Genomic DNA, 23,915 nt, shown 5'->3' on the forward strand with positions numbered 1-23,915 from the left:
TCCAAACTTGGAAAATATTACCAAATTCTTTCAAAAGCTTCAAATACAACACAAAAATTGTCCATCTTCGTAAATCAAAGAAATTTCCCCCAAGGCTAAAATAGTTTTCTTACCCACTTGAAAAATCTGGAACTGAAATTTTCTCTGTTTAGCAAAATGTCCCAGCAAAATAGCCCCACTGTACAGCTGGATTGATTATAAATCAATCCTGTGTAAAATTCTCTCCCCCCCACATTCATTTTCAGAGCAACTTCAGGGCTCTGGTTTGATATAGAAGTTAGCAGAGCTATTGCTTTCCTGATCAGATGCTCCTTGGAGGAAATTATAATCCTCTCCATCTATCAACTCCTCTTTCAGCTGCAATGTAGTCATTTTCTTATGTCCTTTGTATTGCTGGGACTTAGATTTTTCTTCTGTTTTGATGAACCTCATTGGCTTTCTCTTGATGACTGTGATGCTGGAGGCTGTAACTGATATCCAGTTGACACCATCCTACAGGATAGAGGTCGGAGGACTCACAGTCTACCCACGGATCATATTCTTCTTCCCATCCATCAAAATGTATCCTCAAAAGACTGTGAATAATTTGAGTTACTGTGGCTACACATATTAATCATGGCTCCATGAAGTCTACTGCTTCTAATTTCATTTCTACATGAGATTTGGAACATCCTTATTAAATAGTTTCACTGGTGCTGCAAAATGGAGCCAGTTTCCCTGAGGTAGTCAAACCATTTAAAAGAAAGTTTTGTGTACCCTCTGGGTGGAGTCAGTTCAATCATGTTAATTTCACAGAAACCAACAGGGAAAATAGACAGGGAGGTTGCATGATAACAGAGCCACTCAGATCCATCTGCTGCTTCTGAGCCATCGATCTCAATCATCAGGAATCCATCAGCCAGCATCTTTCTAATGGTTGCAACACCTATTGTGGAAAGATTTAATGGGTCTACAGCTTCCCATTTCATTCCTTCCTTGAACCATCCCCTACTCTGGTCTACATCTTTTACCTTAGCAAACAAATGTGGTCATGTATCAAAATGTCCACCTGCTTCTTTGTAATACCAGATCTTTTGAATTGGTGGCCTATACTTCAAGACCAACAAATACGGTGGATTAATGGGCTATGCGTCTGGCACCAGAAGTCATGTGTTCTATCTTCACTCTCTTCATACACTAGTCTTAATCTTCCTCCAGTTACACTTTAACCACTGCCACTCTTGTTTGACACAAATCCCTCTTGTCAACCACTGCTACTCTCATGCAAGGTTTGAAACGATATTGCATTCTCGCTGAAACCTTTCTTGAGAAATCAGGAGGAAGTGTTTTGGCACCAGTAAGTCATTTCACTAGAAAAGATTTCCAGTTTATATACTTATGTTGAATAGTTCTAGGAGAGACAAGAACTTTTCCACTGGCTGCCACCAGCCAACTGAATGTATATCTGAACCACATATGTTGCACCAGAAGTCCAGACTAGAGTAATTTTCAAATCCTTCATGTCTTAAAAGGGCATTGTAACCTGCTAATTTTACAATTTGAGCAATCCAGAAGACTTTGGTAGGTAGGCTTCAGTCTCTACTGGGAAGTACTACTCACATTTTCTGAGATATCACCCCAGCAGGTCCCCATAGGTGCATGTTTAAAGCAGGTAACTGGAGCTGCTATAAAGCTATTGCTATTGATGTAGTTACCCCAGCTGAAACCTTCCATGGAGACTGCTGATTTAGTCTTTGCTTGATTTTGCCAGGTAGCTTGATACTGAGCATATGCAGCTAGTTTACCAACTAAAGGTTGTTTCTGAAGAACTTTCACTTTCTTTGTTGGAGGCTTACCCTGAAGTCTGGACAAAATGCTTGCCTTTTTGGCTTTAGATGAGTAACTTTTTGAACATGAAACTGCAGAAACACTTTGTTTTAAGAGTAAAAAGCATCTCGCACACCAACCATCCCACACATTTCACAGGTGGCCATGCCAGATTTACCATCTGGTTATGTGAACACTTGGCTACTGTTTTTGATGATTGGGAGATTACGGGGTAAAGGAGCAACTTCCTCTTCACTCTCCTCAGAGCTGGAGCTGCTACTTGTGACCTCACTGCAGCTATCATAACTGGCAAACATCCCAAATGAGTCTCTTCTTTTCCTTTCAAATTGTGAAGAAGGTTCAGTCACACAGGAAGGATGTTGGAAAAATAAAATAATTCACATGAATGGGCTTTCAGTTCTTCAGAAGAAAGTTATGAATCCTTAAGTATGAACCTGAAAAGTACTTGTCAGGGAGTCTGTGCAGGGGACAGGTGCTTTGGGTGAATTCTAATGTCTCTTCCCACTCAGATCCTTTGTGTTTTCCCTCAGGGCCTCATGGCTAGGGGTTGTCTGTGCTCCCCAGGCCCCCGGTGCCCCCTCCCAAGCTGGAGGCAGGTGCCTCTCACCTAGACTACGGAGACTACAGGCGTGCCCCAACTTAGCCCAGACCAGTGGCAGCTGCAGCAGCTAAAAAATATTTTTGGCTCTTCCTCCTTGTCCCTGATGTGGGTGGGTTAGGTACACTTCCCCTTCCAGAGTACCTCCAGCAAAGTTCTCAGAGGAAGACACATACTATACTGTCATTTTTTGCTTATTTATCCACATCCCCCATTAGGATATAAGTTTCTTGTGGGCAGAAACATGTTCTATTTATCTCTGTAGCTCAAATGTCTATCAAAGTGTTGGCATGTAGGAAATGCTCAAAAATGACTGTTGAGTGAATGGCATTTACTGAATTAGACCTTTACTGAATTATTGTGTTTCTGATGCCAAAAATGTACTGATATCTCTCTTCTAGGTAAAATGCTGCCTTTCCCTCCTTTATCTTTCTTCCCACCTCAAATTTAACTTCAGATGTTCATCAGAGAAAGGAAGAGATGTGACTTCAGGCCCGCAACATGAATCAAAATAATTTGTTTCTAAAGCAATACTTTTTAGACTCCTTGAAGAGTCAAAAAAGCCACAGAATCAAAAGAGACAAATAAACAGTATATACAGAATCCTGACATAAGACATCATCACTCAGCTTAGCCCTAGAAACATGCACTGAACTCCAAGATGTCTTCTGTGGAACCGTTTTATTTCCCATATATAGAGTGCCAGCTCTCCCCTCTTGGTGATATGATGAAATCTGTTTCCTGCTCACCACTCTTAGCACTGTGGCCTGGCCACTTTGTTCTTTCACCTGATGCCCAAGGACCCCCTAGGACAGAAAACACACTCCAATGTTATCTATTCTACACTTCTTCATTGTAGGTGTCATTTCAGAACTTACTGAGATCCATAGGCATACACAGCACTGTTGCCACAATTCAACCCCTTATTGCATGTGAGAAATTTCCCAGAAAGTCTCCCTCAATCATGTACTTCTGGTATGGCTGCAGGTTCTTGCCTCCAAAGACAATCATGTTCACCATGGAAGACACTGGAACCTCCAGTAGTACTGAGCTGGGGGCCTTCACCAGAAAGCAGTCATTCACCTCTGTTTTGGCTCTGCCTTTTGCTGCTAAAATTAACTTTGGTCCAAGTATGATCTTTATTTACCAGACAGTATCATATTCTGTAAATTTGACAATAAACACATTTAAAATATGTATCTGTCTACATTTCTTTCCACTAGTCTGATTTCTTACCACTTCAATATAATGCTTAACAAGTAATTCGAGGCAAGATTAAAAAAGTTAAAATAACTGAATGTTTCAGTCACCATCTCATTTTATATACCATTATATCACTACATAGTTTTGCTATCCCTTTGAGTTGATGGAAGTTAGTTTTTTAAATTTCTGCTGAGTGATTTTTAATGTGTATTGACCACAGACCTGTAAATGAAAGTACTATTTGAGAGAAATCATTAACCCAGGTTTAGGAATATGGAACCACTACAAGACTACATTTGACAAAGCAAGATCTATAAAAATATATTTCTATTGACTGTGAGTAAAAACAATATGGAATCTTATATAATAATTTGAAATTTATTAGATAATACTTTTCAGAGAAGTAAGTTTTCACTATTTTCTTTATCATTTTCAAACACGTTCATCTTTATTCCCAGATTTTATGTACTGTACTTTAAAATTCAGCTTTATAACAACCAAGTTTTACAGCATTGTCATTGATTAGTCAGTCTAAAAACACACAAACCTCTTTAAAACAAATGTAGAGGAGACAGTTGAAGATGGCAGAGTAGAAGGACATGTGCTCACTCCCTCTTGTAAGAGCACCAGAGTTACAACTAACTGCTGAACAATCATTGACAGAAAGACACTGGAACTCACCAAAAAAGACACTCCACATACAAAGGCAAAGGAGAAGCCACAATGAGATGGTAGGATGGGCACAATTCCAATAAAATCAAATCCCATAACCACTGGTAGGGTGACTCACAAACTGGAGAACATTTGTGCTGCAGAAGTCCACCCACTGGAGTGAGGGTTCTGAGCCCCATGTCAGGCTTCCCAAACTGGGGGTCCAGCAACAGGAGGAAGAATCCCCAGAGAATCAAACTTTGAAGGCCAGTGTGATTTGATTGCAGGACCTCCACAGGACTGGGGAAAAAGAGACTTCACTTTTGGAGGGCACACAAAAAGTAGTGTGCACACCAGGATGCAGGGGGAAGGAGAAGCGACCCCATAGGAAACTGAACCAGACCTACCTGCTGGTGTTGGAGGGTTGCTTGCAGAGGAGGAGGGGAGCTATGACTCATTGCAGGGGCAGGGACACTGGAGGCAGGCATTCTGGGAAGTGTTTATTAACATGAGCTCTCCCAGGGTCCTGCCATTAACCCTTCCAAAGAGCCTATAAGCTCCAGTGCTGGGTCACCTCAGGCCAAACAAGCAACAGGGTGGGAATGCAGCCCCACCCATAGGCAGACAAGCTGATTAAAGTTTTACTGAGCTCCACCCACCAAAGCAACACCCAGCCATACCCACCACCAGTCCCTCCCATCAGGAAGCCTTCACAAGTCTCTTAGATAGCTTCCTCCAGAAGAGGGTAGGAAGCAGGATCAAGCAGTATCAGCAGTATTTCATTCTGTGGAACTGGAAACCACAGCCACAGAAAGATAGAGAAAATGAAAAGGCAGAAGATGTTGTACCAGATGAAGGGACAAGATAAACCCCAGAAAAACAACTAAATGAAGTGGAGATACACAACCTTCCAGATAAAGAATTCAGAATAATGTTAATGAAGATGACCCAGGACTTTGAAAAAAGACTGGATGCAAAGATCAAAAAGATTCAAGAAAAGTTTAACAAAGACCTAGGAGAATCAAAAAACAAACAAAAGAGATAAGCAATACAATAACTGAAATGAAAAATACACTAGAAGGAACCAATAGCAGATTCACTGAGGCATAAGAATGAATAAGTGATCTGGAAGACAGAATGGTGAAAATCACTGATGTGGAAAAGAATAAGGAAAAAAGAATGAAAAGAAATGAAGACAGCCTAAGAGACCTCTGGGACAATGGTAAACACACCAACACTCATATTATAGGGGTCCCAGAAGAAGGAGAGAGAGAACAGACCTGAGAAAATATTGGAAGAGATTATAGTTGAAAACTTCCCTAACATGGGAAAGGAAATTGCCACCCAAGTGCAGGAAGTGCAGAGAGTCCCAGGCAGGATAAACCCAAGGAGAAATACTCCAAGATGCATAGTAGCCAAATTGACAAAAATTAAAGAAAAATTATTAAAAGCAACAAGGGAAAAATGGCAAATAACATACAAGGGAACTCCCATAAGGTTAACAGCTGATTTCTCAGCAGAAACTCTGCAAGCCAGAAGGGAGTGGCATGATATATCTAAAGAAATGGAAGGGCAGAACATACAATCAAGAATACTCTACCCAGCAAGGATCTCATTCAGATTCAAGACAGAAACCAAAACTTTGCAGACAAGCAAAAGCCAAGAGAATACAGCACCACCAAAGCAGCCCTACAACAAATGCTAAAGGAACTCCTCTAAGTGGGAAATGCAAGAGAAGAAAAGGACCTACAGAAACAACAACAAAACAATTAAGAAAATGGTAATAGGAATATACATACCAATAATTAACTTGAATGTAAATGGACTAAATCCTCCAACCAAAAGACACAGACTGGCTGAATGGATACAAAAACAAGACCCATATATATGCTGTCTACAAAAGACCCATTTCAGACCTAGGGACACATACAGACTGAAAGTGAGGGGATGGGAAAAGATATTCCACATAAATGGAAATCAAAAGAAAGCTGGAGTAGTGATACTCATATAAGATGAAATAGACTTTAAAATAAAAAATGTGGACATTTAGGTTGCATCCATGTCCTGGCCATTGTAAATAGTGCTACAGTGAACATTGGAGTGCATGTGCCTTTTTGAAATATGGTGTTCTCTGGGTATATGCTCAGTAGTGGGATTACTGGGTCATATGGTAACAGTGTGGAGAACATCCACACTGTTCTCCATAGTGGCTGTATCAATTTATATTTCCACCAACACTGCAAGAGAGTTCCCTTTTCTCCACACCCAGCAATCCCACTACTGGGCATATACCCAGAGAAAACCATAATTCAAAAGACACATGCACTCCAATGTTCATTGCTGCACAATTTACAATAGCTAGGTCATGGAAGCAACCTAAATGTCCATCAACAGATGAATGGATAGAGCAATTGTTGTACATATATACAATGGAATATTACTCAGGTGTAAAAAGGAATGAAATTGGGACATTTGTAGAGATGTGGATGGACCTAGAGACTGTCATACAAAGTGAAGTGAGTCAGAAAGAGAAAAACAAATATTGTATATTAACACATATATGTAGAATATAGGAAAATGGTACAAATCAACCAGTTCACAAGGAAGAAATAGAGACATATGTAGAGAACAAACATATGGACACTAAGTGGGGAAAACAGAGGGGGTTGAGGTGGGATGATTTGAGATATTGGGATTGCTATATATACATTATTAATAAGAAAAAATATCAAATTGTACACTTTAAAAAATAAAAATAAAAAAATAAAAAATATGGCAAGAGGCAAGAAAGGACACAATATAATCATCAAGGGATAAATCCAAGAATAGGAAATAACAATTATAAATATATATGCACCCAATGTAGAAGCACCTCAATACATAAGACAAATGCTAACAACTATAAAAGAGGAAATTGACAGTAACACAATAATAGCAGGGGACTGTAACACCCCCCTTACACCAATGGACAGATCATCCAGACAGAAAATTAATACAGAAACACAAGCTTTAAATAACACAATAAACTATCTAGATGTAATAGATATCTATAGGACATTCCATCCAAAAACAGCAGATTACATGTTCTTCTCAACTGCACATGAAACATGCTCCAGGAAAGATCACATTTTGGGTCACAAATCAAACCTTGGTAAATTTAAAAAAAACTGAAATCATATCAAGCATCTATTCCAACCACAATAGTATGAGACTAGAAATCAATTACAGGGAAAAAAAAATGTAAAAAACACAAACACGTGGAGCCTAAACAATACACTACTAAATAACCAAGAGATCACTAAAGAAATCAAAGAGGAAATCAAAAAATACCCAGAAACAAATGACAACAAAAACACAAAGATCAAAAACCTAAGGGATGCAGCAAAAGCAGTTCTAAGAGGGAAGTTTATAGCAATACAATCCTACCTCAAGAAAACAAGAAAAATCCCAAATAAACAATCTAACATTACACCTAAAGAAACTAGAGAAAGAAGAGCAAACAAAACCCACCCAAAGTTATTAGACAGAGAGAAATCATAAAGATCAGGTCAGAAATAAATGAAATAGAAACAAAGAAAACAATAGCAAAGAATCAATAAAACTAAAAGGTGGTTCTTTGAGAAGATTAACAAAATTGATAAATATTTAGCAAGACTCTTCACGAAAAAGGAGAGGACTCAAATCAATAAAGTTACAAATGAAACAGAAGTTACAACAGACACTGCAGAAATAAAAAGCACCATAAGAGAGTACTACGAGCAACTATATGCCAATAAAATGGACAACCTGGATGAAATGGACAGATTCTTAGAAAAGGGTAACCTTCCAAGACTGAATCAGGAAGAAATAGAATATATAAACAGACCAATCACAAGGAATGAAATTGAAACTGGGATTAAAAATCTTCCAACAAACAAAAGTCCAGGACCCAATGGCTTCACACATGAATTCCATCAAACATAGAGAAGAGCTAACACCCATCCTTCTCAAACTCTTCCCAAAATTTGCAGAGGAAGATGCCCAAACCCATTCTATGAGGCCACCATCACCCTGATGCCAAAACCAGACAAAGATACTACAAAAAAAGAAAATTACAGACCAATATCACTGATGAATTTAGATGCAAAAATCCTCAACAAAATACTAGCCAACAGAATCCAACAACACATTAAAAGGATCATAAACCATGATCAAGTGGGGTTTATCCCTGGAATGCAAGGATTCTTCAATATACCCAAATCAGTCAGTGTGATACATCATGTTAACAAATTGAAAGATAAAAACCACACAATCATCCCAATAGATGCAGAAAAAGCTTTTGACAAAATTCAACACCCATTTATGATAAAAAATTCTCCAGAATGTGGGCATAGAGGGAACATACCTCAACATAATAAAGCCCATATATGACAAACCCACAGACAACATCATTCAAAATGGTGAAAAACTAAAAGCATTCAAGATCAGGAGCAAGACAAGGGTGCCCACTTTCACCACTATTATTCAACATAGTTTTGGAAGTCCTTGCCACAGCAATCAGAGAAAAAAAAAGAAATAAAAGGAATCAAAATTGGAAAAGAAGTAAAATTGCCACTGTTTGCAGATAACATGATACTGTACATAGAAAGTCCTAAGATGCCACCAGAAAACTACTTGAACTAAAAAATCTGGTAAAGTTGCAGGATACAAAATTAACACACAGAAATCTCTTGAATTTCTATACATTGAAAATGAAAGATCAGAACGAGAAATGAAGGAAACAATCCCATTCACCATTGACACAAAAAGAATAAAATACCTAGGAATAAACCTACCTAAGGAGGTAAAAGACCTGCACTCAGAAAACTATAAGACACTAATGAAAGAAATCAAAGATGACACAAATAGATGGAGAGATATACTATGTGGATTGGAAGAATCAACACTGTGAAAATGACTATACTACCAAAAGCAATCTACAGGTTCAGTGCAATCTCTATCAAGTTCCAATGGCATTTACAGAACTAGAACAAAAAATCCTAAAATTTGTATGGAGACAAAAAAGACCCCGAATAGACAAAATCATCTTGAGGGAAAAAAAATGGAGCTGGCAGAATCAGACTCCCTGACTTCAGACTATACTACAAAGCTACAGTAATCAAGGCAATATGGTACTGGCACAAACACAAAAATATAGATCAATGGAACAGGATAGAAAGCCCAGAGATAAACTATGGTCAACTATGAGAAAAGAGGCAAGGATATCCAATGGAGAAAAGACAGCCTCTTCAGTAAGTGATGCTGGGAAAACTGGACAGCTATATGTAAAAGAATGAAATTTAGAACACTCCCTAACACCATACACAAAAATAAACTCAAATGGACTAAAAACATAAATGTAAGGCCAAATACTATAAAACTCCTAGAGGAAAACATAGGAAGAACACTCTTTGATATAAATCACAGCAAGATCTTTTTTGTCCCACCTCCTAGAGTAATGGAAATAAAAACAAAAGTAAATAAGTGGGACCTAATGAAACTTAAAAGCTTCTTCACAGCAAAGGAAACTACAAGCATGATGATAAGACAACCCTCAGAATGGGAGAAAATATTTGCAAATGAATCAACAGACAAAGGATTAATCTCTAAAATATATATACAGTTCATGCAGCTCAATATTCAAAAAACAAACAACCCAATCAAAAAATGGGCAGAAGACCAAAATAGACATTTCTCCACAGAAGACATATGGATGGCCAAGAGGCATGTGCAAAGCTGCTCAACATTACTAATTATCAGAGAAATGCAAATTAAAACTACACTGAGTTATCACCTCACACGGGTTAAAAAAATCTACAAATAGTAAATGCTGGAGAGGGTGTGGAGAAAAGTGGACCCTCTTGCACTATTGGTAGGAATGTAAATTGATACTGCCACTATGGAGAACAGTATGGCAGTTCTTTGAAAAACTAAAAATAGGGCTACCATATGACCCAGCAATCCCAGTACTGGGCATATACCCAGAGAAATATCATAATTCAAAAAGATACATGCACCCCAATGCTCATTGCAGCAGTCTTTACAATAGCCAAGTCATGGAAGCAACCTAAATGTCCACCAACAGATGAATGGATAAAGAAGATGTGGTACATATATACAATGGAATATTACTCAGCCATATAAAGGAATGCAATTGGGACGTTTGTAGAGACATGGATAGAGCTAGAGACTGTCATACAGAGTGAAGTGAATCAGAAAAACAAATATCATATATTAACACATATGCAGAATACAGAAAAATGGTACAAATCAACTGATTTGCAAGGCAGAAATAGAGATGCAGATGTAGAGAAAAAACATATGGACAACAAGTGGGGAAAGTGGGGGGGTTGGGTGGGATGAGTTGGGAGATTGAGGTTGCCATATATACATTACAAATAAGAAAAAATACAACACATTGTACACTTTAAATATATGCAGTTTATTGTATGTCAATTGTATCTCAATAAAATTTTCAAAAAAAAACCCCAAAACTCCAACAAAATTTATAGCTATAAAGGTATACAAGTGATAAATATAAGGGTTCTCCAAAAAAGAAAACAAAACATTCTAACAATTTAAAAGATCAAGAGCAGAAATGAGTAAATCAAAAATAAAGATAAGAATAATAAAAGAACTGTATTACTGGAAAATATAGAATAAAAATAAAAAACAAAACAAATGTAAATCTAATGCCCCAGAACCCATTTGCCTCAAAGGCTTAGAAATCTCCCTGTAGTCACCTCTAGGATTTGAATTTTTTAAGGGTTTGTTTTCTCACAAAATGGCCATTTCCTCCCAAAGCCATTTTCTTCTCTGTGAAATGAATGCTGAATTGAGTTTCATTTTTGGATACTGAGATAGTAATCTTGTTTTTCTTCTCTTTGCCACAAAATAAGAGACTTATAGAATGCCAATACTTAATCTTCAATTATATATGGGCATTGGGTAAAATAAGAAGATATGCCAATTTAAGGATTGTGAGCTGTCTAAAAATGTTCTACTGCTTAAAGTTTGGGACATGGTTCCTTGCCTGTTTAGAAACAGTGAGAGTGGTCCTGTTATGCTTGCAAGTGCACTTTTGGCTTAGTTGCACAGTGGGAAATGTGAGCCTTTGTTGGCTTTGAAGATTCAAGTGAGAAAATTTGGATTACATCAAATAAGTGAAAAATCACACATGCCCTGTTGAAGAATGTGTCTTCTCCTCTTTTAGGATGGAATGTCCTGAGATATTTATTAAATCTAACTGGTCTATGGTATCATTTAAGACCAGAGTCACCTTATTGATTTCCTGTCTAGATGATCTGTCAATTGATGTAAGTGGGGTGTCAAAGTCCCCTACAATTATTGTGTTATGGACACTTTCTCCCTTTATGGCTGTTAATATTTACTTTACATATTCAGGTGCTCCTGTATTGGGTGCATATTTGTTAAAAAGTACAAAGTCCCTTATTTCTCTTTTACTATGGACTTCATTTTAAAGTCTTCTTTGTCTGTTATGAATATTGCTACTCCAGCAGTCTTTTCATTTCCATTTACATGTGATATCTTTTTTCATCCCCTCACTTTCAGTCTATGTGTGTCTTTTGCTCTGAAGTGAGTCTCTAGTAGGTGACATGTAGATAGGGCTTGTTTTTTATTCACTCAGCCACCCTATATCTTTTTGATTGGAGCATTTAGTCCACTTATATTTAAAGTGATTATACATTACTAATAAGAGAAAAATCTCAAATTGTATTCTTGTATGCAGTTTATTGTATGTCAATTATATCTTAATAAAAGTTCTTAAAAAATAAAGTGATTATTGATAGTCATACGTATTCCCATTTTATAAATTAGTTTTCTAGTTGTTTTTGTAATTTGTTTCTATTCTTTTCTTCTTCTATTCTCTTCCCTTGTGGTTTTCAATAACTTTTGCCATTTTAATTATGACGTCTTGCTTGGGTCTCTTTTGGTTCATATTGTTTGGGACTCGGTGCTTTTTGTACCTGGATATCTGTTTCATTTTTGGGGCTTAGGAGTTTGATAATTTTATCAAATATGTGTTTGATCCCCTTCTCTCTCTCTTCTCCTTCTGGAACCCCTATAATGTGAATGTTAGTATGTTTGATGTTGTCCTAGAGGTTCCTAAAACCTTCCTTCCTTTTTAAAATTCGTTTTTCTTTTTGATTTTCTGACTGGGTAATGTCCATCATTCTATATTCCAGATCAGTTATACATTCTTCTGTATCACCTAGTCTACTGTTATTTACTTCTGGTGTATTTCTTTTTTTTAATTTCCTTCCTCCCTCCATCCCTCCCTCCCCCTTTCTTTCTTTCTTTCCTCCTTCCTTTCTTTCTTTCCTCCTTCCTTTCTTTCTTTCCAGCACCATGCAGCATGAGGAATCTTAGTTCTCTGATGAGGGATTGAACCCATGCCAGGTGCAGTGGAAGGGCAGAGTCTTAACCACTGGACCACCAGGGAAATACCCTTCTGGTGTATTTTCAATTTCAGTTATTGTATTCTTCAGCTGTGAATGGTTCTTTTTTATATTTTTATATTTTCTAATTTCATGATAACTTTTCAGTGTATTTATATATTATTTGCCCAAATTCAGTTAGCATTCTTACCACTAATGTTTTGAACTTTTTTTCAGGTAAAATATATGTTTCATTTTTTTTGGAGGGTTTTGTTGTTCTTTTTGTTCAAAGCAGGTTTTTCTTTCTTCTGATTTTATTTTCCTTAACTCTATGAAATTAGGTGAAGCAGCTCCCTCCCCTGGCCATGAAGGCATGTCCTTGTGTGGCAACATCCCTGTGTTATCTTCTTGTCTCTGTGGATTTGCTGGGAGAGCTAGATCTGAGGTGCACAGAGTCTCCATCTTTCCCTGGCTGTGCTGGCAGCCACTGCATTGATGGAAGGTAGGGCTGGAGGTGGAAGGACTAGAGCCAGAGCCAGGTACAAGCTGGGGCTTCTCCTATGCTCAATGGCTGTCACTGCTTTATTAGGGGTGGGGTGGGAGTGGGGCAAAGGGCTGGAACATGTTCCCTGAGGGAGCTGAGTTTCTCCCAAGGGTGATGGCAGTCTCTTGGTTTTGTATGTGGATAGGGCCTGAAGGCTTGGTACTGCACTTTTGTGCTATTTTCACTTTTCCCCTGGTGTATTCACCTTGGTTAGAGGCTGGGTCTAGGCCAGGGTGTTTGGTGCCACACCACCACTGAGTTGGCCCCACTCTGTCCCAAGTGTGCACAGAGACTTGCACCCTGGTAATGGTAACCTCCCTAGAGCTACCTTCGGTCCCTCTGGAGTGTGTGCGGGGATGCACAAGCTGGCAATACTTGCCACTGCCCTTGTCAAGGGCAGGGTTTAGGTCTGTGCCAGTTCTCTTTCATCCCAGTGTACACACTCTCATTGGTAATAGCAGCCTCTGCCTTGGTGGGGAACAGTGCAGAAGCTAGAGAACCTGGAGCAGGAGCCTTGTGCAGGCTGGGGGCCATGCTGGGGCAGTCCTGGCAAGCCAACCCAGAGCCCAAGGCAGTTTTCAATCTGCTGCTTCCGCACGGTGACTGGGAGTAAGCAAGTCTATGCATGTGCTCTTCAAGAGGGAGCCTGGTTTCTTACAGTCCTCCAGTAAGTCCTACTGTGTTCAAATCAGTTAAGGGTGCTCATCTTCCCAGTGTCAGACTTCAGAGCTGTTGTGATTCAAACATCTATTCCCCAGCGAGGGTCCCTATGCCTGTGATATTCACTAGTGGTGTGGGTCCTGACCAGATCATTTCTCCCCTCTTCCTACCAGATTCTGTGTGGATCTTTCTTTACAGCCTTGGTGGTAGAAGAGCTGTTCTCTGGTCCCCTGGCTGATTTCAGCAAGAGTCCCTCTATATGTAGTTGTAGTTTTGATGTGCTCATGATTGGAGGTGAGCCCAGCACTCTCCTACTCTGCCATCTTGATCTTCTTTAAACATTTCTGAGTGCTTGGTTTGAATCACAATGATTTGAAGTTCCATAGGCATTATCTGATGTCTCAGTTTTAATTCTGTGAGAAATAGATGACAGGACAGAATTAGATGCTTAAGTTATTTTCTGGGAGAAATGACTACAGAGGATAAAGAGGAAAAGCAGGAGCAGAAAAAGCCTGCAGTTTCTGATGTGTGTCTGCCATCTGTGAAAGGAGAAAAGGAAGAAAGCAAGCTGGGTAGGAGAGCACTACAGTGCTAAAGTAAAAATTGCCTATAAGTAGAAAGTTACAAAAGGCAAGAATTAGCTAGCTCTAGTACCTCCTTTGCACTCAGTTATCAGCCAGGGGAAGCCCAGGGAGAGCATGAACACTATGGTAGCTCCTAAATGTGTAGGAACTAGAGGCTATTTGCCAACGATTCATCTTGCAGCAGGTTTTCTAGAAGGGATGTCATGGCCATCACAGTCTACCATTTGTATGTCTCGTAAAGTCTCTCCTCCATATATTTTCAGGAAATATCTCCTCATTTTTGTGTATCTCTCTTTCTGAGAGACATTTTAAAACTGGGACATTAGGAGGATAAATTAGAGCCCTGTTTCTACAGTTAGTCTTTGAGTGATAATTGTAGGTTCCCTAGTTTACTTGGTGACATAATCCCAGAACTCATTCCTGGTGGGTTTGAGCACTAGCAAATCATACCTTTATCAAGCCAGGATTGCTGCATATGATCACTCACTATATAAATTAAACAAGGGAATATCACAAAGTATCAAACTAGATCACCTGGATTCCACACACATGCCTTTCTTCCCCTCTCATGGCAAAAGCAGCCTTACCTCATTCTGAAAATCAGATTCAATTACTCTTACAAAGATGGTGACACCTCTTCTTACCTACTGGTTTCTGGACATGAAGAATCTAAACTACCCAGCTGGCAGTTGTAGCTTGTAGCTTAATGGGACTTCTTTTTCCTTTAGCAAGAGTTTGCCCCTTTTCAGACTAGGACCTCTAATGGAAAGCACAAAGTCCGTAGGGGGTCATCAGGAGTAATACTAGATGGTAAGGGTCATCACTCCTTTCCTATCACTTGCTTCTTGGGCCCATATATTCTTCCTGTTTAGACCTATGACTTAGTGTGTATATTACATCCTGAAGTATGGCAACCCATCTTGGCATGGTATTGGCATCAAGTTAGTGCTCCAGTTATGCCATCAGAAGGCTATTCCAGCATTTTGTGACACCAGCTGCCTGTGAATGGTGAGTGATGTGGTTCAGTCAGTAGATCAATGGGTCAGTGGCCCATCTATACTGCATTTGTTGTGAAGTAGTTTTCCTGATGGATGCTGTTCTGAAGGATCCCATACCTGTGGATCAGACTTTTAGTAAACCTCCAAATGGTCGTGCTGATGAAAACTCTGTGGAAAGGTAAGTCAAACCCATAAGTATACCAATGCTCATAACTGGAATCTATTCCTGTGGAGATGGACTCCTGGCCCTTAGAGCATGGAGCAACCCCAGTGTAACTGAATTGTCAACAAGTGTTTACTTGTTATCTGTTTCTGGGGGTTTAACCTTCAGAGGTGGCGGATCAGCCTTGGTAAATGGGAATCCCTGCTGTAGGGCCAGTGGATAGCCTCCACCTCTTTCGTTGTGATTACTTTGTTCATATGTCCATTAAGCCAGTTCTGGGATGACTCATTGGCTGAGCATTTCATCTACTTGATTATTCAGTACTTCTTCAGTAGATTTCTTGTTGGCATTGAATTATGATACAAAAATCTTCCACAAACTTCTACTCTTTGTCTTCACTACTCTAAAGCTTTCCTTGTCCAGAGGAAGGCCATGACCTCTGCCCAAGGATCTGTGATGTTTTCACTCCAGGCCTACTTTTTCTTCCCCCAGAAGTACATAAGCAGGTGAGTTGCTTCAGCTTCACTCATTGTGATGGACTTCCCTCTTCACTGAATTCCTAAGCTCCCAGGTCCTAGCAATGTGTGCACAGGCTGATAAAGATCTAGCAGCCTGGGATCACAGGCTCCCAAACCAACTTTAAACTCTTCAAAAAACTTTTGGGTATCTAACCTAGGTTTAGGAAATTCTTTAACTATAACTCTTAATTCAGACTTTTACCAAGGAGTGAAAAGTACCTGAAAGGGTTTGTCTGCAAACTTGAATAGTTTTATTTTAAGTGGTAACTGTGTAACAGTCTCTTCAAAGTGGAAAAGCAATTCAGACAGAGAATTAGTAAAACATGAGTACTCAGCTGAAAAATTCAGGTGGGGAGCAGTAGGGGTCACATCAGTCCTATCATCTTTTGTTTTAAGTAACTTTGTGTCATTGAATGACGCTATTCTGGACTCTTTTGCCTTTTGTAAGTGTCTGTGTACCAATTAAAGTAGGCATTTCATTTATTATGTCTCTATAATTTGAAATCTCTTGCTCTCAAGTGTACTTCTTAAGAAAACAATTTCATATGTTCCCCATAGGGGCCACTGAAATTCTAGGTTGTTTTTAGCAAAATCTTGCCATCTTTTTAGATAGTTGCAACTATAATTGCTAAACATAAAATAAGCAGGTGTGCCAGGGGTGGTGTGCTCAATTCTTTGGATATAAAGGATCTCTTTTATTTTAGCTTAGACTTTTGGGATTCTTGGAGCCAAATTAATCAGCTTCCAGATATATCCAATATTTCCAGCACCAACTATCCCTTATTTAATATCCAACTGAGACCTCCCACTGGACGGAGTCCGGCTCAAATCAAACCCAGTTCAATCCTGGACCCAGTTCACTTCTTAAGTTGAAACCAGTTCAACTTTGGCAGGCAATCACCAACAATTCCCAAGGAACTTCTGACTGAGGGAAAGGGTTAAACCAGCAGACATCAGAGAAGAGGGACTTAAGACTGATTCCACACAACTGAAAAACTGCAGTTAACACAAACAGTTCCCAATGTAAAATCAAAGGAAGGACTCCACACAGATGGAAAATGGAATCCGGGGACAGATCTAAGGACTAGGGTTCTACACCCGGAAATTTTGATCTAAAAAGCCAGTAAGATAAAGAGCTATTATATAAAAATAACAGAGCTCAAATGAAAGGTACTTATCAAAAGAAATCTAAATGGTGAAAAAGACAGTGAACTATGTTTCTTGTTGTCTCTGAATGCCATCAGAAGTTCACTTTGAATACTGTTGCTGCTGCCAATCTGTTAAAAAAAATTCAACCAAGTAAATTTTAAGATCTAATTGGCTTTTTTAGGTGATCTGTGAATCAGGCAGTATCCCATCCAGAAGGGAGTTCTAAGAGGTTGTACAAAAAGAAAGATGTTTACAGGAAGGAGGGTAGGGGCTATTAACACAAGGAAAGGTTTATTTTTAGCCCAGGACATCTTTTTAAGGGAGAAGGAAGGGCATAGGTTTTATCCTACAGATTGCCTCTTCCTCTGGAAGATGGAGAGGATCCACTTGGCAGATTACCTCATTAATGCTGACCATAAAAATTCCAGAATGGCGAATTAGGTTTATGTTTCTGGTGAAGATTGAAACTTAGGTTAGGTATTAAGTTTAAGTTTGGCATCTTGAGTTTTAGCACAGATGCTATTTTGGGCCTGTGTTTTTTTGTTTAACACAAGTTACTTGCAAGCTGCATTCAACACAGTTAACTTTCAGTGAATGGAAATTATATTCATTCTGTAATGTGTGTAGTGCAGCACTTAACCAACTTGTAATAAAGATGATTCTTACAAGTTACTTGCAAGTTGTGTTCACCACAGTGTTGTTTTAGGGAATTAAAGTAATACTGATTCTATGACACATGTACCAAACAGTTTCACAAATCTAGTAATAAAGATACTTATAAACTAGTTACAAACTTTATTTAGCACAATGTTCTTTCAGGGAATGGAAACAATACTCCTTCTGTAGTTCATGTAGTGAAATGTATAATAAGAATTTAATAAACATGTTTGTTACAAGTCAGTGTTCTTTGAGTGAATGCAAGCAATAGCTATTATGGAAATTGTGAAGTCTTTTGCAAGACTTGTTCAGCACAGTGTTTTTTAGCAAATCCAATCAATACCCATTCTATGAACCATGCAGTGAAGTGTTTAGCGAAACTCCTAATTAAATATTTTTAACAATGTGCCAGCAAGCTACACTGTGTTCTTTAAGTGAATCCAAATGATATATATTTTGTGATGCAGTAAAGAAGTGTTCAACAAGACTTGTAAGCAAATATTTCCTAAAATCTAGTTGCAAAGTACTTTCTGCACAAGATACTTAGTGATTCCAAGATATACCTATTCTGTAACAAATGCAGTTAAGAATTTAACAAAATGTTTAAGAAAAAAAATTTTTAAGCTAATTACTAACTGCATTATATACGGTGGTATTTTTTGGTGAATGCGGGTGTTTCCCATTTTTGTGATGATGAGTGCAGTGTGAGAAACAAAGGCTCACTTGTCTGATTACCAAAGAAAGGAAATGGAAGCCCAGAATACAGCGAGGTGAGAGTTTAAAAATGGTCTTGCAAGAGCAGGTGTTGTGTCTGAGACAGGCACACACAAAAAAATTACAACCGTCGTTTTAGTCCCTAGTTCGCAAGTCCCTCCCCTCGTTCCTCATTGGCTGAGTACTACAGGGTTCCCACGCTTTCCTGAAGGTCGCCTACCAGTGAGGTTATAATGTGTAGTCTACTACTATTTGATTGGAGGGCTTAGGCCTCCTCTATGACGTCGTGACAGTTACCACACCTCCCTTTGTTCTGTTACCTTCGGTGGGAACTTCTGCCTGTTACTTTTGGCACAAGCCTTTGGTCACATCTGCAAACTTTTACTTCCTCTACATTCCTTGGAAATGAATCACCAGGTGTTATCTCTAAACTGTAGCAATATGTTTGATAACAATTCTAACAATATATTTTTCTTTTGTTTTTTTCCTGTTATCACATGGTGACTGCCTGCTGTTTGATGCTGCCTGATGCAAAGGTGGCCTCCTCGGCCTACCATGCTCCTCCTCTGGCCCCTTTCCCAGTAGAAACACCACAGCTGCATGAATGAGAAACAGCATTGGGGTGGGGGTTCTAGGATCATCATCGATTATTACCAAAAAATACTTAATCATCCCATTTTAACATGGTGCTTATCTGGGCACAGTGCCAGAGACAGCAGTCGGACAGATAATGGGAATCAGTTAAGAGTGGGAAGAGCCTCTCCCCATATCTCTAACTCATCAGCTATAGGAAGTTCTTCTAGGCACAATGGTTCTCAACCTCACCAGATCCAACTCCCCTTTTTATAATGAATACACTATGTTATTATCATGAAATAAAAATGTAAACTACTAAAACTTGCTTTTGATGTAGTATTGATGGGCAAGAACACAGGGGAGCCTTCTGGGTTGTTGGAAATTATATATTAATTTGGCTGGTGGTTACATGGCTATATACATAAATTCATTGAACAAGGGATATTGCTGTCTTTTTTTAAATTAATTTATTTTTTATTAGTTATCTATTTTATACATATTAGAGTATATATGTCAATACCAATCTCCCAGTTCATCCCACGCCCCACCCCTTCACCCCCTGCTCTCCCCCTCTTGGTGTCCATATGTTGTCCTCTACATCTGTGTCACTGTTTCTGCCTTGCAAGCCAGTTGATTTGTACCATTTTTCTAGATTCCACATATATGCAATAACATACGATAATTGTTTTCCTCTTTCTTACTTCACTCTGTATGACAATCTCTAGGTCCATCCACGTCTCTACAAATGACCCAATTTTGTTCCTTTATATGGCTGAGTAATATTCCATTGTGTATATGTACCACATCTTCTTTATCCATTCATTTGTTGATGGACATTTAGGTTGCTCCCATCACCTGGCTATTGTAGATAGTGCTGCAATGAACATTGGGGTGCATGTGTCTTTTTGATTTATGATTTTTTTCTGGGTATATGCCTAGTAGTGGGACTCCTGGGTCATATGGTAATTCTATTTCTAGATTTTTAAGGAAACTTCATACTATTTTCCATGGTGGCTGTATCAATTTACATTACCATCAACAGTGCAGGAGGGTTCCCTTTTCTCCACACCTTCTCCAGCATTTACTGTTTGTAGATTTCCTGATGATGCCCATTCTAACTGGTGTGAGGTGATACCTCATTGTAGTTTTGATTTGCACATCTCTAGTAATTAGTATGTTAAGCAGCTTTTCATGTATCTCTTGGCCATCCATATGTCTTCTTTGGAGAAATGTCTATTTAGATCTTCTACCCATTTTTTGATTGGGTTTTTTGTTTTTTTGATATTGAGCTGCATGTGCTGTTTACATATTTTGGAGATTAATCCTTTGTCTGTTGATTCATTTGCAAATATTTTCTCCCATTCTGAGGGTTGTCTTTCCATCTTTTTTTATAGTTTCCTTTGTTGTGCAAAAGCTTTTAAGTTTCATTAGGTCCCATTTGTTTATTTTTATTTTTATTTCCATTACTTTAGAAGCTGGGTCAAAAAGGATTTTGCTGTGATTTATGTCAAAGAGTGTTCTTCCTATGTTTTCCTCTAGAAGTTTTATAGTGTCCAGTCTTACATTTAGGTCTTTAGTCCATTTTGAGTTTATTTTTGTGTATGGTGTTAGGGAGTGTTCTAATTTCAATCTTTTACATGTAGCCTGTCCAGCTTTCCCAGGACCACTTATTTTTTTTTTTATTATTATTATTATTTTCTTTAAGAACTTTTATTGAGATACAATTGACAGACAATAAACTGTACATATTTAAAGTGTACAATTTGATAATTTTTTTCTTATTAGTAATGTATGTATGGCAATCCCAACCTCCCAGTTCATCCCACCCCAACACCCCCCGCAGGACCACTTATTGAAAAGACTGTCTTTTCTCCATTGTATATCCTTGCCTCCAGTCTCATAGATTAGTTGACCATAGGTGTGTGGGTTTTATCTCTGGGCTTTCTATCCTTCCATTGATCTATATTTCTGTTTTTGTGCCAGTATCATATTGTCTTGATTACTGTAGCTTTTTAGTATAATCTGAAGTCAGGGAGTCTGATTTTTTGTATCTCCATACAAATTTTAGGATTTTTTGTTCTAGTTCCGTTAAAAATGCCATAGGTAATTTGATAGAGATTGCATTGAATCTGTAGATTGCTTTGGATATAGTCATTTGCACAATATTGATTCTGCCAATCCAAGAACATGGTATATCTCTCCATCTATTTGTGTCATTTTGATTTCTTTCATCAGTGTCTTATAGTTCGCTTTTACCTCCTTAAGTGGGTTTATCGCTAGGTATTTTATTCTTTTTGTTGCAACAGTGAATGGGATTGTTTCCTTAATTTCTCTTTCTGATCTTTCATTGTTAGTGTATAGGAATGCAAAAGATTTCTGTGTGTTAATTTTGAATCCTGCAACTTTACCAGATTCACTGATTAGTGCTAGTAGTTTTCTTGTGGCATCTTTAGAATTTTCTGTGTATAGTATCATGTCATCTGCGAACAATGACAGTTTTACTTCTTCTTTTCCAATTTGGATTCCTTTTATTTCTTTTTCTTCTCTGATTGCCATGGCAAGGACTTCCAAAACTATGTTGAACTGTAGTGGTAAGAGTGGACATCCTTGTCTTGCTCCTGATCTTAGAAGGAAAGCTTTCAGTTTTTCACCATTGCAAATGATATTTGCTGTGGGTTTGTCATATATGGCCTTTATTATGTTGAGGTAGTTTCCCTCCATGCCCACTTTCTGGAGAGTTGTTATCATAAATGAGTGTTGAATCTTGTCAAAAGCTTTTTCTTCATCTATTGAGGTGTTTATATGGTTTTTATCCTTCAATTTGTTAATATGGTGTATCGCATTAATTGATTTGCATATATTGAAGAATCCTCGCATTCCTGGGATAAATCCCACTTAATCATGGTGTACAATCTTTTTAATGTGCTGTTGGATTCTGTTAGCTAGTATTTTGTTGAGGTTTTTTGCATGTATATTCATCAGTGATATTGGTCTGTAATTTTCTTTTTTTGTGGTATCTTTGTCTGGTTTTAGTATCAGGGTGATGCTGGCCTTGTAGAATGAGTTTGGGAGTGTTCCTCCCTCTGCAACCTTTTGGAAGAATTTGAGAAGGATGGGTGTTAGCTCTTCTCTCAATGTTTGATAGAATTAATATGTTTTAGATGTTGCATGCTAACTGCAAGCTGCACAGTGTACTTTCAATGAATTCAAGTGAGAGGAGTGTAGTGAAGTGTTTAATAAGACTTTTAAGAAAGTGTTTCCTACAAGCTAGCTGCAAGTGTGCTCTAAACAGGCTTCTTTCTAAAAATGCAAGACATACTCATCCTGTGGTGCATGAACTGAAGTGGGAATTGAATTTTTCTTAAAATGTTTCTTACAAAGTAGTTGCAAACTTTCTACATAGGTTCTATGAAGAAATCCAAGAAACATCCATGCTGTGATGGGCCTAGTGAAGTGTTAACAAAACATGTAAGAAAATGTTCCTTATCCTCTATTTGTAAACTGCACACCACTATTCTCTAAATGATTTTCTGTCATACCTATTATGCTATTCTTGTAAGTGAAGTGTTTAACAAGACATAAGAAGTAAATGTGTTTTAGAAGCTAATTGCTAACTGAATTCTTCAAGGCTTCTTTCTGTAAAAGTAGGCAATACCCATTCTGAGATGCACTCAGTGGATTGTTTCACAAGACTTGTAAGAAAATGTCTCTAATAAGCTAGTGGCAAAATGTGTTTTGGCACAGGCTTCCTCCTGTGAACACAAGTGATACCCATTTTGTGAGGTGTGCAATGAAGTTTAACAAAACTTGTATTAAAATATTTCTTACAAAGAAGTTGCAAACTGTTCTGCACAGAGCTCTATCAGTGAATCCGAGTGAATATTCATTCTGTAATTCTGGTATCAATGTTTATGAAGATTGTAATATATTGTTTCTTACAATCCACTTACATACTGCATACCACACTGTGTTCTTTAAGTGAATCTAAGACACAACCACACTGTGACAGATATAAGTTTAGTGTGTAAGGAAAGGTTTTTTAAGAAGATGATTGCCAACTACACTCTGCACAGGTTTGTTTGTTTGTTTGTTTGTTTTTGTTTTTAGTGCATGCAAGTAACACACTATGATATGTGTGAGCGAAGTGTTTAACAAGATTTGTAAAAGAAAAAAAATTCTTACAAGCAGGTTGCAAACTGAATAATACACAGGCCTCTTTCTATGAATGCAGGCAGTACTCATTCTATGGTGGGTGTACTGAAGGGTGAACTGGACTTCTATGAAAATGTTTCTTACAAAGTAGTTGCAAACTGTTTCTACATTGTGTTCTACTACTAAATCTAAGAGATAAACCATTCCTTGATGCCTGTAATGAAATATTCATCAAGATTTGTAAGAAAATGTTTCTTATAATCTACTTGTAAACCGCACGCAACACTGTATTCTTTTAGTGAATCCAAGTCACACCCATACCTATTCTTTGATACATGTTAGTGACATTTTAACAAGACTTGTAAGCAAATGCTTTGGAACCTCTCTGCTAATTGTATTCTATACAATGATATTTCTGTGAATGCAGGTGATACAATACCCATTCTGTGTTGCACCTGAATTATTTAACTAATCTGGTAAGAAAATGTTTCTAACAGCATTCTG

At 38.1% G+C, this 23,915-nt stretch overlaps 1 pseudogene; it reads right to left on the reverse strand.

Annotated features, from left to right (window-relative positions):
* Positions 1 to 252: 252 nt before the first annotated feature.
* On the reverse strand, positions 253 to 2,168 carry LOC130832026 (MBT domain-containing protein 1-like; annotated as a pseudogene).
* Positions 2,169 to 23,915: the final 21,747 nt, after the last annotated feature.

Source organism: Hippopotamus amphibius, chromosome 11 (assembly GCF_030028045.1).
Source record: "Hippopotamus amphibius kiboko isolate mHipAmp2 chromosome 11, mHipAmp2.hap2, whole genome shotgun sequence".
Lineage (NCBI taxonomy): Eukaryota > Metazoa > Chordata > Mammalia > Artiodactyla > Hippopotamidae > Hippopotamus > Hippopotamus amphibius.